Here is a 19,181-nt window from a genome sequence, read left to right as displayed (position 1 = left end):
TGGAGTCAGTCCAGAGGCTGGCTTCTGAAATGGTCAGCAGTCTTCATCATAAAGTGTTTAAGGACAGACTTAAAGAACTCAATCAGTATACTTTGGAAGAAAGTGGGAGAGGGGATATACGATTCGAAAGCGCCAAACCCCTACGAGAAAAACTGCACTGGCTCCCAATCAAAGAACAAATTGCGTTCAAAATCTGCACTCTGGTTCACAAAATTATCCACGACGAGGCCCCATTATACATGGTAGACCTCATAGACTTACCAACCAGAAACACAAAAAGATCAACACACACTTACAGTGGGGGAAATAAGTATTTGATCCCTTGCTGATTTTGTAAGTTTGCCCACTGACAAAGACATGAGCAGCCCATAATTGAAGGGTAGGTTATTGGTAACAGTGAGAGATAGCACATCACAAATTAAATCCGGAAAATCACATTGTGGAAAGTATATGAATTTATTTGCATTCTGCAGAGGGAAATAAGTATTTGATCCCCCACCAACCAGTAAGAGATCTGGCCCCTACAGACCAGGTAGATGCTCCAAATCAACTCGTTACCTGCATGACAGACAGCTGTCGGCAATGGTCACCTGTATGAAAGACACCTGTCCACAGACTCAGTGAATCAGTCAGACTCTAACCTCTACAAAATGGCCAAGAGCAAGGAGCTGTCTAAGGATGTCAGGGACAAGATCATACACCTGCACAAGGCTGGAATGGGCTACAAAACCATCAGTAAGACGCTGGGCGAGAAGGAGACAACTGTTGGTGCCATAGTAAGAAAATGGAAGAAGTACAAAATGACTGTCAATCGACAAAGATCTGGGGCTCCACGCAAAATCTCACCTCGTGGGGTATCCTTGATCATGAGGAAGGTTAGAAATCAGCCTACAACTACAAGGGGGGAACTTGTCAATGATCTCAAGGCAGCTGGGACCACTGTCACCACGAAAACCATTGGTAACACATTACGACATAACGGATTGCAATCCTGCAGTGCCCGCAAAGTCCCCCTGCTCCGGAAGGCACATGTGACGGCCCGTCTGAAGTTTGCCAGTGAACACCTGGATGATGCCGAGAGTGATTGGGAGAAGGTGCTGTGGTCAGATGAGACAAAAATTGAGCTCTTTGGCATGAACTCAACTCGCCGTGTTTGGAGGAAGAGAAATGCTGCCTATGACCCAAAGAACACCGTCCCCACTGTCAAGCATGGAGGTGGAAATGTTATGTTTTGGGGGTGTTTCTCTGCTAAGGGCACAGGACTACTTCACCACATCAATGGGAGAATGGATGGGGCCATGTACCGTACAATTCTGAGTGACAACCTCCTTCCCTCCGCCAGGGCCTTAAAAATGGGTCGTGGCTGGGTCTTCCAGCACGACAATGACCCAAAACATACAGCCAAGGCAACAAAGGAGTGGCTCAGGAAGAAGCACATTAGGGTCATGGAGTGGCCTAGCCAGTCACCAGACCTTAATCCCATTGAAAACTTATGGAGGGAGCTGAAGCTGCGAGTTGCCAAGCGACAGCCCAGAACTCTTAATGATTTAGAGATGATCTGCAAAGAGGAGTGGACCAAAATTCCTCCTGACATGTGTGCAAACCTCATCATCAACTACAGAAGACGTCTGACCGCTGTGCTTGCCAACAAGGGTTTTGCCACCAAGTATTAGGTCTTGTTTGCCAGAGGGATTAAATACTTATTTCCCTCTGCAGAATGCAAATAAATTCATATACTTTCCACAATGTGATTTTCCGGATTTAATTTGTGATGTGCTATCTCTCACTGTTACCAATAACCTACCCTTCAATTATGGGCTGCTCATGTCTTTGTCAGTGGGCAAACTTACAAAATCAGCAAGGGATCAAATACTTATTTCCCCCACTGTACCTAAATCTCCACTACCCAAGCTGCAAAAGACTCAAATACAAATCAACCTATGCATCCAGCTTCTCCTACATAAGCACGCAACTATGGAATGCATTACCAAATGTCACAAAAACAATGCATGATCCAAAAAACTTCCGGAAATCATTAAAAACCAACTTGTTCAAAAAGGCATACCCTAATGATCCAACTTAAACGCCTGAACCCTGCAACACAACGAAACTAATACTCGAACTGGACAAAACTTAACTCTTCCTCCTTGATTCCCTAATGTGTCTCTTACTCATGAACCTTAAAACTATACCACTCTGTATTTGTCATACCGGATTTGGCGATCGCCATCACGGTACTATGTAAGCCACATTGAGCCTGCAAATAGGTGGGAAAATGTGGGATACAAATGCAACAAATAAAAATAAATAAAATAAAATATATGATAGTGATGTTTAAATACCTCATAGGCCAATGATCAGAAGCCCCGCACTGTTCCAAATAGTGCTTTAAAAGTAGTGCAGGAACATCGCGGGGCTATAACACCCCTATGATCAAAGCTAATAGCATACAAATTTATGTGCACTATTAGCTCTGATCATAGGAATACTTCTGCGGGAGGATTGTGCCTGGGCATGCGCCCAAGGCACAATCCTCCCACAGAAGTTGTTTGACAGTTCAAACCTGTCAAACCTAAGCCTGCTCCCCACCAAACACAAGATCTGGAGGTCTGGTAGATCTCCAGGCCCTCCACCCCCAAAGCACAAAAATGCCCTGGTGGTCCAGTGGGACCGCTAGCTTCTCCCCTCCCACAGAACAAAAATGCCCTGGTGGTCCAGTGGGACTGCTAGCTTCCCCCCTCCCAACCTCCCCACCAAACAAAAATGCCCTGGTAGTCCAGTGAGAACACTATCCGCACCCTCCCCCGACAGCCTACCTCCCTCCTCTTCAGGTGCCTTCCCAAAATGGTGATGTCTTGCCCTGCCTAGTGCATCCTGGGATGCACTGGGCAGGGTTTAACTTCCAGGGTTATGATGTTCCTATGATACTAATTTGTAGAACCCTCTATATAAGACAAGTCCACAGTTCCTGGCATTACATATTTTTGACAGTTTTACCTGTATGCTAATATCTAGCATGTACCAGGCACCCCCTTTACTCTCTTTTCCAAAAATTCCATCCTGAGCCTTACACTTCCAAGAACTATGATCTGGAAGAGACACCCTTCCCCCCCCCCCCCCCCCCCTGAATCCTTACAACATACCTGAAAAGTTATTTTTGTTAAAGCTCTAAAATGGTATACCCAATGGGACAGATTCTATATATGGTACCTGGAAAATCTATGCAGAAATCATTTTCACCTATGCATATTCCATAAGATTTAGGTGCAGTACTATAGAATACGCTTAGTTGATATGCCAGTGCCTGAAACTATGCGCATCCATTTACACCAACGAAAATGTGACATAAATCCCTATTCGTAGATTTATGTGGACTGAGCCATATTCTATAACAACACACGTAAATTAGGGAGTGCCCATAAATCGCCTATTTCCCGGCCATAACCACACCCCTTTTTAGAAGTGTACATTAGAATTTAGGCACGGTGTGTTACAGCGTACGCTTAGCGAGTTATGTGCATAAATTCTAATTCTTTCCAATTAGTGCTCATTATTGCTTGCTAAGTGCTGTTAACAACACTTGTTAAGCCAATTACATTAAGCGCGTTGTTATGGAATATGCTTAGATTTAGGCACAAAATGCTAGGTGCAATATATAGAATCCGGCAGACTGTGACTTACTCAACCCTTATTTTATTTCACACATGTCCAATCTGATGCAGTGCATACATAACAGTAGGGACTCTATTAGATTTACTTACAGACAAAATATACTGTAAGTACTTATATTCTGCAATTACCCACAAAAGATGGTTTAAAACAGATTTTAAGAAAAACAGACATTACTGAGACTTACAAATAATACCTTTCCAAGAAATCTCTTTATTTATTTACAAATTCATAGAATCAATTTTGATAAGTAATAACAGAAATATTACTAGCCCAAAACACCGGATCAAAATCTAATTCTAAATTAATAGTTCACATTATCGGGGGGAGGGAACAAGTAACGCTAACCATGGGGAGATGGTCTCTATGAAATTTGCAAAGGAAAAATGAGTAAACTATAACTATTACATATACATTGTTAAACCCGAAATTAACAGAGAGGTGTAACAAGTTTAAAGGGAGACACTTTTTCCTTCCAAGAAGAATCTCAGCTGAGAAGGCTCAAAAAATGTTTTGAAAGGAAATATTTCCAAGAAATTTCTGAAATAAATAGGTTTTGAGGTCTTTAAGGATCTTTAAATAACTAGTCTGTAGCCTGTAACTTACTTCTGAAATTCATTAATAAGTGGAAAAGAAAGAAGGGGATCTAGTTTCTCTTTATTTCTGTGGCAGTATTTGAAACTTTTTTCAAAATGAATGAAGAGAGACCTAAAGGATCAAAATATTGTTGAAGTTGTACTATTTTGTAAAACTTCACTGAATTTATTCTAATAGCATATTTTATTTAGAACTTGTTCAATTTAAAATTTGAATTTTGTCATAATATACAGTTTCTTTTTGTCATCTTAGGCCTTTGTTTATAGATAATTTATTTTATACAAGATTTTATATACCATCTACATATTAATGAAAACAAAGGTACAAATCAAGGTAAGGTATACATAAAAAAGTGGCACAGTGGGAGGCGGGGCCGGTGGTTGGGAGGCAGGGATAGTGCTGGACAGACTTGTACGGTCTGTGCCCCGAGAAAGACAGGTACAAATCAAGGTAAGGTATACACAAAAAAGTGGCACATTTCTTGGGCAGACTGGATGGACCGTGCAGGTCTTTTTCTGCCGTCATCTACTATGTTACTATGTTATGTTCATTGTTTAGAACAGCTCGCCTCCCTGTCTAGTACTTTTCTTGCAATGGTTAAACAAAGCACTGCAATTTGCCCTGTTAGTCTGCTTGGCAAAGCACAAATAAAAGGTCAGCAAACATGTTGTAAATAATACCATTTAATTCAACTAACTTTTGAGAATTATTCTCCCACTGGACCATAGCTGATTATTAACATTGTAAACCAATAAAGCTGAGCCTCTTTCGTTTGTTTTCAGCTCCATGATTGTAGGAAGAAAGCAAAAGAGGTCCTAGTTGTATAAATCTATACAGAGATACAAATGTACAAACTTTACGCAAATTGTACAGGCATATTAAGTCAGGACATCCTCTGCCAACAATTATACTTAAGAGTCAGTATCAGAAATGTGCCCACAACCCATGAAATGACTGTAAGCATGTTTCCAAACTGTGACATGCTGCTCAATTCCCTTAAGTTCATGCTGTAGTGAACATTTGCTAAACAACCAGAGCTACTTCTAATGGGCACATCAAGAGGCTTCTATACATATTATTATTACAAAAGGAGCTTAAGCATGAAAAATATGCAAGGCATTCCAAAATTCAGAAAAAAGCCAGCATTTCAGGAGTTGCACTTTTTTCATTTAATTCAAATGTGGAGTGGAAGAGTAGCCTAGTGGTTAGAGCAGCAGATGTTGATCCTGGGGAACTGGGTTCGATTCCCACTGCAGCTCCTTGTGACTGTGGGCAAGTCACCTAACCCTCCATTGCCCCAGGTACAAAATAAGTACCTGTATATATGTAAACCACTTTGAATGTATTTGCAAAATACCACAGAAAGGCAGTATATCATGTCCCATTTCCCTTTCCCCTAATGTGTAAGTTCCTTTTTGCAAATAAATAAATAAATCACAATTTCTGACCCTTGCAGGTAAATTGTATGGTAGTTCACTGCACGTGAAATGTTACTCTGATTCAGAATTAATAAGCTATGGGTCCTTTTACTAACCTGCAGGAAAAAGGGCCCTGCAGTAGCGGCGGGGGCCATCCCCCCCCCCCCCCCCCCCCCCCGTGCCAGGGTCCTTTTTACCACAGCAGGTAAAAAGACCCAAAAAATTGCCATACGGCAAGATAACATTTACCACATGGTCACGTAGCAGAAAGCACGTACTGCCACCCGAGTTAGCGCCATGCTAGAAATTTTTTTTTAATGGTGTGCCAGAAATGGTGCACACTCACGCCAGAACTACTGCCAGCGGCCATGTTGGGCCAGCGGTAGTTCCAATTTAGCGTGCGGTAAGCCCACGTCGGGCTTACCGACGCTTTGTAAAAGGGCCCCCTAGTGAATTGCAATATCATGCTAAATGAAAACCAGTATGTGGAGATGTATTTTCCGGCTCTGTTTTGGAAAAAAAAATGATCATTTCAGCCAGACATCACATTTAGGGGGCCTTTTACTAAAACTTAGCCCACACTAAATTAGTGTGCACTAAATGCTAAGAAGTCCATATTGGCTTAGAATTTAGGGCATTAACTCTCCTGTTTACAAAGCTGTGCTAGTGGCCTGCTGGTGTGGTAATGCCAACACGGCCCATTCACTTTGAATGGGCCGTGTTGGCACTACTGAACGGCGGCTTTGTAAACAAGGGGTAATTCTGTTAGTGCACACTATGCCTTAGGAACATTTGGTGGAAACAAGCAACTAATCCACTGGTTAGTACATCAGTCCCTTTGACATAATTGCCAAAACAAAAAAAAGGATAAAAACAATGTGAGAAGGATTTGACAAATTGTGTCTAATTTTTATTCACAGCAGCATGGATGGGGCAATTCCCTCTCCAATAATTTTTCACAAAGACAAGTAGAAATACATTTCTCTTTCTTAATTCAGGGTCCCTTTTACTAAAGCATAGTGCAAACTGATAGACTTTAGTGCGCACCAAGGACCAAATTCTATAAATGGCGCTGAAAGATCAGCACTGAAAACAATAGCGATTAGCACTATTCTGTAAATGGCACTCAAAGGGGACCTTTTACAAAGGCAGGTTAGGTACTATACATGATTTATTCATTTATTTTCTCCCACACGCGTTGTTTCCGGCAGTAATCTCAAGCTGGCATGCACTGACCAGTCACCGTGCGTGTAGCATGTGAGCCCTTACCGCTAGATCAGTGAGTGGCATTAAGGGCTCAGGCTGGTTCCGGACGCGAACCAGTTTCAGTTTTACAGCCCCAGTTTTAAAAAAGCCCCTTTTTGCAGATGTGGTAAAAACTGGCCCAGCATGTGCCCAATACATGTGTCTACACTACCACAGGCCACTTTTTACCGTGACTTAGTAAAAGGAACCCAAAGTTAGGCACTGTTTATAGAACAGTGCTTAGCACCAGGATCCGTGACTAATTTTAGGCACAAGCATTTACATCAACTGAACCCTGGTGAAAATCCTTGTGCCTAAATTAGCTGCAGATCCCATTCATTCTATATCAGTGCTCATAAATTGCGGGAATGCCCCTGATCGGCCTATGATCCTCCTATGGCCACGCCCCCTTTTTGGAGCCACACATAAAATTACTCACAGATCCAGGCACGTAAATATGCCCTTTAAATTTAGACTGATGACAATTAGCACCAAAAATTGATTGTTAGGGCCCAATTATCGGCACCAATTAGCTCATTATTCAATTAAATTTCATACGCAAATTGGGCACATGCACAAATTTGCACATACAATTTTTAGCATCATTTATAGAATTTGGAGTAAATGCTTAACATCCTATTTAATACCTAGGGTCATGTGGCATTTAGTGCACATTAACAGGGCCACTGAGAGGCGGGGCAGGGGGCAAGATTCCCCAGGCCCAGTCTCCTGGAGGGCCCACAGCCAGGGTCTGTCTCTCTCCTGCTCCTGTGTGTTGCAACCTGAGTGATTGCATTAGCACAGATAACCCGGGTCCTGACACACCACACCTGAGCAGTGAGAGTGACAGACTGAGGGAGGAGAAGAGAAGATGCAGGAAGGTAAGGGGGTGGGGGGCTACAGCGGTGGCCCTGCCCCGGGCCCAGCTCTGTCTCCTAGCAGCCCTCACGTTATTGTCCATTAGCATGTGCTAAGCTTCAGTAAAGGGGACCCTCGGTGAAGTATTATCCCCACTTCATTAAAAACAGGGGATTGCTTGCCCTGTAACTGCAACACACGAAGTACCCAGTTAAAATAAAAGATGTTACATAATCCTAAAACTTTATTAATACTGCACTCAGTATCAAATGCTATAATCTTTTGTATTTTTATATTTTATGCTGTACAAAGCCATTAGTTTTTGAGTTCTGACATATCATCTACTGTTCAAAAGTGATCAGTAGTTGGTCATATGGTACATAACTAATTCCCTTTTTTTTCCTCTCAGGGTTGAGCACAGTGATCTTTCATCACTGTACTTATAAGTTTTGTGCTATTTAAAGGCTGGAACTGATTTTATCTCTCCTCTGTGTATTAGTTACAGGATGCGTTGGTAAGGTAACATGTCAAATTTGGCAGCATCAGGCTTTTTCCCAGAGATTCTCGGTTTATTGTGACTCTCCTAGATTCCATGACAGTCACATGTGCCTCAACCCAGAACTTTCACATCAGCAAGACACCCATGAGCCCATAGCTTTTAGCTCAAACGTTGCAGCCTTGCAGATATTGTAAACCTCCATCATCTTATCTGCAGTAGGAACAAGTAGACAGAGATAAAACACTTGCAGTAGAAAGGAAGACACATCCAGGCCATCTATTTTTGTGGACATAATATCTGCTTCCAAGAATGTCTTTATCCTAGTGTTTTTTTTGTTTGTTTGTTTGTTTGTTTGTTTGTTTTTTTGGGGGGGGTTATTTGGCCATAAACAGTCAAGAAAAGTCCAGCAAAATTCACACCCTTTAGTGTATTTGCAAAGTTCCCTGCAGCCCTGAAAATGCTACCGCATTGGTAACATTTGCCCAAAATGTCATCCAGTGAAGTCCACAGTGAATACTTTCACCAACATGCCAAATGTTGCAACATATTTCTGAAACTGTTCACAAGACATTTCTTTTTCGGTGTTTCTAAAACAGACTAGCAGTGCCATCTGGTGAGTAATGCATAAATCTGGAATTGTCTGAAAAAGGTGTTGCCTTTGAAATCTAATCAAAAATATACTAAGTTAATCCAATAAAAAAGGTATCATCTTATTTTCTTTTCTTTGTTTTGTTTTATTTCTATTTAACACCTTTAAAAGTGAACTAGCATGACTACCATACCACTTTAGTCTGAAAAAAATAGAATGGCATCCACAAATGTAACAAAAATAAAAATAAAAAAAATTTACAAAAGGACTAACTGGGAGAGAATGATTTTACAAAATGTTTTGAAAAGTTATTATGTCAGTATTGGTTCCCTTCGCCCTTTTATTCCAGAGCTTTTCAACACACCTTAGTACTTCCAAGTGAAAACAAAAATAAAGTTGGCAGGAACAGCTGAAGCACTATTTTAGAAAGAATTATTTTGACTCTTCTGGTTCCTTTGGTCCCTCACAGTGATGATCCTAGGTCAGCTGCCACCCGGGGTAGATCACTGATGCGCACCCCCCCCCCCCTCTCCAGGTGCAGCATGACCCCCCTCCTGGTGCAATGACCCCCCCCCCCCCCCCCCAGTGCATCAACCCCCCCCCCCCCCCCAGGTGCATTCTTGGCTGCTGGGAGCAGCTGCGCGGCTCTCGGCTCCGTTGGCTCCCTGCTTCCTCTGCCCCGGAAGTAACCTGTTCCAGGGCAGAGGGAGCAGGGAACCAGCGGAGCCGACTGGTGCGCGGCTGCTGTCTGCACCCCTCCAGCGGCGTGTACCTGGGGCGGACCGCTCCCACCGCCCCACCCTCGGTACACCGCTGGTCTCTCAGCTCAGTTGCAACAGACCTCTGCAGGTACTGTGGTATCATAGGTGTTCATTTAAAAATACCTAGAGCCTGCCCCCACTTAACCCTTCATTACCCCAGGTACAGAAATTTAGGGTCTTTTTACTAAGGCGCACCTAAAAGTGGCCTACGCTGGTGTAGGCATGTGTTTTGGATGTGCGCTGGTCCATTTCCTCATTGCGCCTGGAAAGAAGACATTTTTTGGACCAGAAAACGGATGTGCAGCAAAATTAAAACCAGTATGCGTCCATCTTTGACCTGAGACCTTACTGCCACCAATTGACTTAGCGGTAAGGTCTCACACGCTAACCGGGCGGTAAGCATTCAATGCACGTAAACTGTTAATTACCACTGGGTAAGCGCCACGTGGTAGAAAATAGAAAATATTTTCTACTGCGTGTTTTGGGCGCGTCCCAAGAATGGAATTCCTGCCCGGGGCATGCGGTAGCTGGGTGGTAGTGCTAATTTGACGCATGTTGGATGCGCATAGGTCAGTGGCGTAGCCAGAAAACCAATTTTGGGTGGGCCTGAGCCCAAAGTGGGTGGCACGAAAGTTTCTCTGCCTCGCCCTACCTTCACCTCAAAATATAAATACTTTAGCTAATGTGGATCCTCAAACTCTGTCAGCTGAAGACTTCCTCTGAAAGTGGCTAGAACTTCCTTTTACCAAGCTTGGCAGGCAGTAGCAACATCCCTAAGCGACCGAAGCTGGCACCCCTTGCATCCTTAGTTGTCAGTAACTCAAAGATGCTGTTGCCAACTGCAGAGCTTGGTAGAAGGGAGTTCTGACTGCCTTTGGAGGAGGTCCTCAGCTGGGATGCTTGGGAAGCCCCACCAGCTATAAAGCAAGGGTAAGGGCCAGTGTTAGACATGCTCTGGCCCAGGTCAGAAAATAAAGGCAGGCACTCTCTCCAATTCCCTCTCTTCCCTGCCTCCCTTCTGATTTCTGTACCTGCCATTACTGTTACACTGACAGACCCTCACCAAAAACAGAACAAGGGATCACAAGTTAGAAATAAAAATATTTACACAAAAATTGAATTGAGAACCCCAAGAAGTTAAACTTAACATGTACTACAACTCTGGAGAAATAAAAACAAAAATGCATTTCCTTTCTACTGAACACAATGCAAAGACATTTGCTATGCACTTTTCACAAAGCTAACATATTCCATTTAAACATTCAAAATAAAATGCTTTTTTCTACGTTTGATGTCTGGACATTTTATTTTTCCATTATGTTGCTTCTAATTTTCTGTCTGTCGTCTACTAATTCTCCTTCAAGTGACTGCTGTCCATTTGTCTTTTCTCCTCTCTACTGCCTATTCCCTCCCTACATCTACCTCTGACATACTGATCATTCCTTTTTAGCTATTTCCTCTTTTTTTATTTTTTTTATTTTCTGCCTCTCTGTCAACTCAAATTTTACTCTCTTTCTCCTTCTTTTTAATTTACAGCTGCCTATCAGATCGTCATCTTCTTCTCTCACCCACTACCTCTCCCATTACCCAACTCACTCCTTCTCCAGCCATTCCCTTTCATCTTTAATCTACTCCCCATTACTATATTTCTACCCTCTATAATCACTATCCTCTCATCCATTTCCTTGCCACCCTCTTCCACATGGTTCCACCATTCCCAGCATCTTCCTCCATCCACCCTTCTAGCTCAGTATCTACTCCCTCTTTCTTCCCTCCCTGCTCTCGTAGCCCAACACCTCCCTGTCCCTTCTCTTCTCTCCTCCCCTGTCCCCCATGGTCCAGCATTTCTCCCTCTCTCTTCCCTCACTCCCATTGTCTGGCATCTCTCCATCATTCTCATTTGCTCCTGGATCCAATATCTCCCTCCCTCCCATGAATCTCCTCTGCCTCTCATCCAACCCCATGTCCTACACCTCCCCTTCTCTCCCATTGTCCACATTCTTCTTTCCCCCTCCCTTGTACCCCAGATCCAATATCTGTCTTCCCCCTCCCTCCCATGCAGCATTCTCTTCCTTCCTGCACCATGTCCAACATTTCTGCCTCTGTCCCACTGTCCATCATCTCTGTCTCCACCTCCCTTGTGCCCCAGGTCCAATATCTCTTTCTCCTCCTCCCATACAGCATCTAGCCCTTCCTCCCATCTACTGTCATGCCCAACATTTCTCCCTCTCTTCTCCGTGCACCATCTCTCCCTCCCCTCCACCCCCATATACAAGATTTCTCCCTTTCTTGACCCTCTCTACCCCTTTGTCTCTCTCTCCCTTCCTCCCCTCCACACTCATGCACCATCTCTCCCTCCCCTTCACCTCTGTGTCCAACATTTCTCCCTGTGTTCTCCCTCCCCCTCCAAGCAACATTTCTCCTTCACCATCCACCCCATATCTCTTGTCCCTATCCCCCTCGCCCTCTCCTCCCACAATATACAACTGATTTCTCCCTCTGCTCCGCTGCCTGCCCGGTACCTTGGCTGAGCCCAAAATGTAGATATGCATACTTCTCCCCAGGCTACGTTTCGCTGCATGATCGTCGCTCCCTCCATTCTTCTTCTCGCCTTTCACGCTGCACGCAGCGCTGCCATTCACACAGGCAGCTCGCTCCCCTTTGCCGCATCCATCTGGTCCTCTGATGCACTTCCTGTTAGGGCCGGGTAGACGCAGTAGGGGGGAGTGCAGCTGCCTGTGTGAATGGCAGCACTGCGTGCAGTGTGACAGGCAAGAAGAAGAATGCAGAGCGATGCAGCGAAGCGGAGCTTGGGGAGAAAAGGCAGCCAGCAAGGAAGAATGTGGATGGGCGGGCCTGTAGGGAAAGTGGGTGGGCCTGGGCCCATCCAGGCCCACCCGTGGCTACGCCCCTGGCATAGGTGATTACACACCTTAGTAAAAGGGCCCCTAAGATTATGAGCCCACTAGGGACTTAGAAAATACCTGCATATAATATATGTAATTACAAGTTTCTTCGGCTGCTTATTACTATAACCACTACGTTAACAACAACCCCTTGGTCCGATTTTGAAATAAGATGAGTATTCAAACATAGAGTTAAAAGAATTTATATAAAAGAAGAAAATTATATACAAAAATGTGGCATCATGGTGAGCCGATGAAGAGTTGTGTGCAAGGTTTGTTGCCATAAAGTTGAGTTGGCAATATGCACAACTGAGGTTCCTAAGCCATCACAAGAACTCTTTAATGATTGCAAGAATATATGTGGTTGGTGGATGAACAGAGGAGAGGGAGTCGGTGATAATATGTAAGGATATAATATATGTAAACCACTTTGGATGTACCACCGAAAAGTGGTATATCAAATCCATGACCCTTTACCCTAACACATTGCACTTCTATGTAGCCCTGCCATCACAGTGATAAAATCATGGAACAAGACGAATACCACACTGCTAAAAACATGTCATTAGAATAACAATATATGGTTGAAAAGAAGAAACAAAATTTCCAACAAAGTAAAATAAAGATAAATTAAACAAGATACACCGTAGTCAGTCCACAAATAAAAAATGGGGAGAGAGACTTCAGAAAGGCAGAGAAACAGTTTCTAACTGATAATAATAAGGAAAACAGTTGTAACTCAAAGACAGGCCAAGGGTATCTCTTCATAGCAAGGTTGGAAAGGATGAACCTTGGGGAGCACCTGAAGACATTGAAATCTTTTCTGAAGAAATTAGGACTAAAATCTATAAATGGTGCCTTAGAAATTGGTGCTGAAAACCACGCGCTTAGCTCAATTCTATAAACTACGCCTAAAGTTAGGCGTAGTTTATAGAATATGCGCATGTGCCATTCTTGTGACTAAAATTTAGGTGCACTGATTTAGGCCACCTAAAACCAGACGTAGGCACCTATGTGCATCCAATGTGCATCAATTTAGAACTACCACCCGGCTACCACGTTCCCTGGGTGGTAATCCCATTTTTAATGTGTGTCCAATACGCACAGCAGAAAATATTTTTTATTTTCTACTGCATGGCGCTAACTGGCTGGTAATCGGCAGTGTATGCATGCTGACAATTACTGCCCAATTAACGCGTGAGATCTTACCACTAAGTCAATTGGTGGTGGTAAGCTCTCAGGCCCAAAATGGATGTGCCAATTTCTATTTTGCCGCACATCCATTTTCGGCCAAAAAAAAAAAAAGAAAGCCTGTTTTTTGCAGTAGTGCTGAAAAATTGACCTGCGTGCATCCAATACACACACCTCCAACAGCACAGGCCATTTTCAGTGCACCTTAGTAAAAGGACCCCTTAAGGCGCCATTTATAGAATTTGGGGGTTAGTCAATTGCCGAGACTCAAAAATGACATATCGAATATCCTGATGGGTGATTACACATTTACATGGGTAACTGAGTATAAAGGTTGCTCCAATCTGTAAGACCTGAGGTCTTAAAAGTAAAAACTGCAATCTTTTCTTCTGAGTCGTTCTCGAGACATCCGGAAACATTCAAACTTTATATGTCATAAACACAGTATCTTTATACTCAGAAAACAATTTAAGCAGCCAATCTCCATCAGAATCTAATACTAACTGTACATATAGCGTAACTGGAACCACATCCTCCGTATCCAGCCTCTCAAGGAAATTTTTGAGATCCAGGCTGTCCACAGACAGCCCCTGCTGAGTAAGTACAGGTTTCCTTTTGCCCTCAGGTAAATAATATATGTTAGAGATAGGCAGGTAGGAGAAGGCTGGGACCTTCAACACTTCAGACAGATATCCCCAGATCCTATATAGTGTGACATAAGTTGCACACACAAATCCTGTCATATTCTGGATTTGCGTGTATAATCTAATTATTTAACAAGCCAATCAGCGCTAATAATTGCCAATTTGCAAGCAATTGACACTAATTGGCATTAATTAGAATTTACACGCACAACTGTCTAAGCCTATTCTGTCAGGGTAAACACAGGAGTGGAAGAAAACCATGTATCAGGATGGTGTTAAACAGAGGTAGTTTATTCTTCTTCCAACAAGTCCTAGCTGAGTGACGTCAACACAGGCCATGTTTCAGCATAACAGCCTTCGTCAGGAGTACACTGCTGAGTCTTCTTCAAAGAAAAAATATCTTCACAGAAAGAATATAAGTGGTACTAATGACTTTTCATTGCCAGTAAAGACACCATAATTCAAACTGCTGGCATTCTGTAACATCATGCATGCACATTCTAAGGGGGCATGGCAATGGGCATGTAATGGGTGGGTCATGGGCGTTTCCAAAATCTATACAAGTTGTTATAGAATATACCCAGTCTGCGACTGTGTCTAATTAGGCTTCAGCATTTACACCAAGTTTTACTTGGCATAACCTCCCACGACTAAATTTAGTCATGAGAACAGGCACGTGGCATATTCTATAAACCACTTGGAAATTTAGGCATATTCTACAAAGTACGCCGCATCTTTTTGCACCGATTTTTTTGGCATGATATGTAGAATATAGTCCATACGCTTAAATGTATCCAATGGAGAAATGGTGAAAGCCTTAGGGAAATTCATCACTCTAAGGTTTTGACATCTAACAGAGTTTTCCAATTTCTGATTAATATTCCCACTGCCCTTCATCAAGGTATGACCCTGGGTCTCTAAGGTTACAAGCCTAGTATCACAATGTCCAACTTTAATTTCTAGATCAGTTGTCTTCTTTTCAAAGGCTGTTTTGTCTCACTTGGCATAGCTGAACACTGGGAAGAAATAGTCTGAATCTGTGCACTCAAAGAAGACTGTACAGTTGAAATTGCCTCCCAAATAGTCCCCAAAGGTCGGTCTCAACAAAGGGAGCACCTCTAACTTAGGCCCAAAAGACAAGTTTGGAGTATCAGCAAGTCCTACTGCCAAAGCCTACTTCAGGGACTCTTCCTTGGACCGACACTCTCCTCCTTTTGCCAGCAACTGCAGCTGATTTTCCTGAACTGTGAGTTCTTTTTCTGCCACATGGCCCTGTAGAGAGGCAGCCTCAACATCCATTGGGGAAACTCCTCCTGACAGCCCAACAGGAAGCAGTTGTGCAGACAGACTCCTTGCATCTGGAACAAGCTGACCATCTAAAGGGAGGAGGAGGCAGCCTCTACTCCTGTACCACCTCCAGTTGAAGACTCAACACCTGGTTTTACACTTGGCCTCCTCGCCACAAACACATCCATCAGACCAGGTAATTAAGCCAGACCACGTTTTACAGGAAAATCCCAAATCTTTGATTTTCATTTCACCATGGAACTGGCTTAGGCATGACAATGTCTAGCAGAGAGTCTCATCAAATTACCATCTTAGTTAGGCTCCTCCACGTCAGTGCTGATTTTCTAGAAATAAAAAGATGCACTCAGTGGGGACCAGCAGAAGTCCCACCTTCCATTCCAGTTACATTATAAAAGGAAGAAATTTGCTGCAGTTCATGTTGGAATAATGTATTGTGTTTTACATGCATTGTCTGTCAGCAATGTTTTTTTTCTTTCTCTGTGATTACTCTGTGACCTCTGATGTGAATTGCCTAGAGAGGTCACACCCATGCAACTTCCTGTGGGGGTTAGGAACAGCACATGGAGCTCAAAAATGGTCTCTCTCCTAACCTGAGGATCTATGGTGTGAGCATCCATTACCATCTAAGCACATGGAAAGAGCTGATAATCCAAATGTATTGTATTATGTTATATAAGCCTGCCTGAATATCAATCTAACTAAAACTGTGAGTAAACAGATGTTTTGTTAATTCAACTTTAAAGTGACTCAGCAGTGAATTATTCTGGGGTGTATGTGAGAGAGATGAAGAAAAGAAATTAACATTTCTAAAGCTGAAGCTGTGTGTATAAAAATCTGCTAATTATTTACTACAAATAATCCAACAAAAGGGTTATGGGCCCAGGCCAGGAATTGAAAAAGGAAGAAGAGAAATATTACCAGGCAGTGAAAAAGCCAAATTTTTCTCTTAAGTTTTAAAAGAAAGATTCAGTCTGTCTCTCTCTCCCCCCCACACACCAAACAGAAGGCAAGGCTAAGAAATGGCTGAGGGAGGAAATTCACCATTTTTCCACTCTCTCAAGGTGCCTAAATTAACTGAATATAATTATCAGCAATGGGAGCTAAGATTCAGATGTCTCCTTCAAGCAAAGAAATTAAGTATATGTTTAGACCAAAACAGAACAGCTGAAAATATGGCTGAATGGGACAATGCAAACTATTATGTGAAGTGCATGTTTTTTGAAGCTCTCTCAGAGAAACAAGCCATATTGGTGGAGGCAAAAGATACAGCAAAGGAAATTTTAGATAAACTGAGAACTATGTATGCAACTACATATGCAAAACAGCAACCAATTTGGTTGGCAGAGTTGAATGAAACCAAATTAAGGGATAAAAGTAAGTGTAATGATCACATTATGCATCTTATGTCTTCATTTCAAAAGCTAGAACTTTCTGGAATTCCCATGTGTGATGCATTGAAAAGAGCATTTCTTTTTACCTCACTATCAAAGAAGTTTGATGTTTTTAGGTCTGTGAATGAAGCCATTGAAGGGCAATCGTTTGAACAGGCAGCATCAAAACTGAGGCAGGAATGCATAATTAATGATTCTGAGGAGATGTGTTCTCAAAGACAGTCAGAGAGAAATGAAACAAATTTCTTGGCAAAGAATAGAGGAAGGCGGAGCTATGGGAAAACTCCACCCAAGGGCAAGCTGATTTGCTACTCATGTGGAAAGGAGGGACATGTATCTAAATGGTGTAAGGAAACACAAAACACCCCCTCTAGCTCACCTAAGCCAATGGAACAAAAGAATTTTCCAAGCAGGAAATGTACAAAGGACAATGATAAACATAAGAGCTTTCTAATGGCAGAAAAATCTTTGACTATGGTAAATAATAATTCAAATGAAAGTACTTGGATTTTGGATTCGGGGAGCACATGCCATTTAACCAATTGTAAGGATTTCTTTCAGGAAATGAGTCCAGAAGAAGGTGTTCTTCATACTGCAAACGCAGGGATTACTCAGATCCAAGCAAAAGGCATTGGATTCTTAAAATGCAAAGTGTCTAATGAAGTTAAAGAAATTCCTGTAAGTGATGTCTTGTATATTCCCCAAGCAGTTTGCAATATGCTTAGTGTATCTACATTAGATAAGAAGGGATTTGTGATTCATTTTGAAAACAGTAAGTGCACAATCTCTAAAAATGATGAAGTGTATGCTGAAGCTTTTATGCATAATGATATTTATAAACTGAGCATTTCAGGTGAAGCCTCACATATGGCGCAAGTAAGGAAGAATGATGGTAAATGTAGTCTGGAAATCTGGCACCGCCGCCTGGGAGATCGTGATTTTAAGGTGATCCAGGATCTTCACAGTAAGCAACTTGCCACAGGCATTCAAATAAGTGCAGATACTGGTAAAATGGAGAAATGCATAGACTGTGTTACTCAAAAAGGTGTGAGACCCTCATTTCCTGCATACACAGGAAATAGGAGTAATAAAGTACTGGACTTAATACACAGTGACTTATGTGGACCGTTTAATATCCCATCATTGGGAAATAACAGATTTGTGCTAATATTCTTGGATGATTTCTCTAGATACTGTGTGGCCTATTTGCTGAAAGAAAAAAGTCAAGTCACAGACATGCTGAAGAAATACGTAGCCATGGTGAGCAATAAATTTGAAAGAAAACCAAAGGTTCTTCAGACCGACAATGGTGGTGAGTTCACTTCACAAAGCATGCGCACATTTCTACAACAAGAAGGCATTCAGCATATCACAACAGTAGCTTATACACCAGAGCAAAATTCTGTTGCAGAGAGAAAATTTAGGTCACTTGTGGAAATGACCAGACGTATGCTGTCAGATAGCAATCTCCCTAAAAGACTATGGGGGGAAGCCATTCTCACAGCAGTGTACCTACAAAACAGAATGCCAACTAAAGGCGCTGAGCGCACACCACATGAGACATGGCATGGTAGGAAGCCAAACCTGTCACACATAAGAACATTTGGAAGTACAGCATATGCTCATGTACCAAAGCAAAGAAGGCATAAGCTGGATTCCACAACAGAAAGGGGCATTTTAGTTGGCTATGCTCCAGGACACAAAGGATATAGAATTTTGAATCTGAAAACTGGCATTGTTGGCATAAGACATGTTACATATTTTGATGAAAACAAAAGGGTTGATAAAGGCTGGATTATCCCAGATGAGCCTTATCATCCAGAATATGAAACTAGAACCATAATAGACATGCCAGTGTATATAAATGCCATACCAAGGCAGATGTCTGAAAGCAACTCATCTGTATCTAACGAGGAACAGGCAGAGGAAGCAGACACAGAAAGGATCATTGAAGAAGACAGTACAGTTGGAGAAGGGGAATCAATTGGAGAAGGACTCACAGATTTAGAGGATGCGGAAAGGTCGGACCAACCTGTTGTCAGACGCTCATCCAGGGAAAACAAAGGTGTTCCACCCCCAAGACTGTCTTACCTAACAAAGTCAGC

This window comes from Microcaecilia unicolor, chromosome 12 (assembly GCF_901765095.1).
Source record: "Microcaecilia unicolor chromosome 12, aMicUni1.1, whole genome shotgun sequence".
Lineage (NCBI taxonomy): Eukaryota > Metazoa > Chordata > Amphibia > Gymnophiona > Siphonopidae > Microcaecilia > Microcaecilia unicolor.
The sequence above is the reverse complement of the archived record's forward strand: the minus strand, read 5'-3'. Positions refer to the sequence as shown.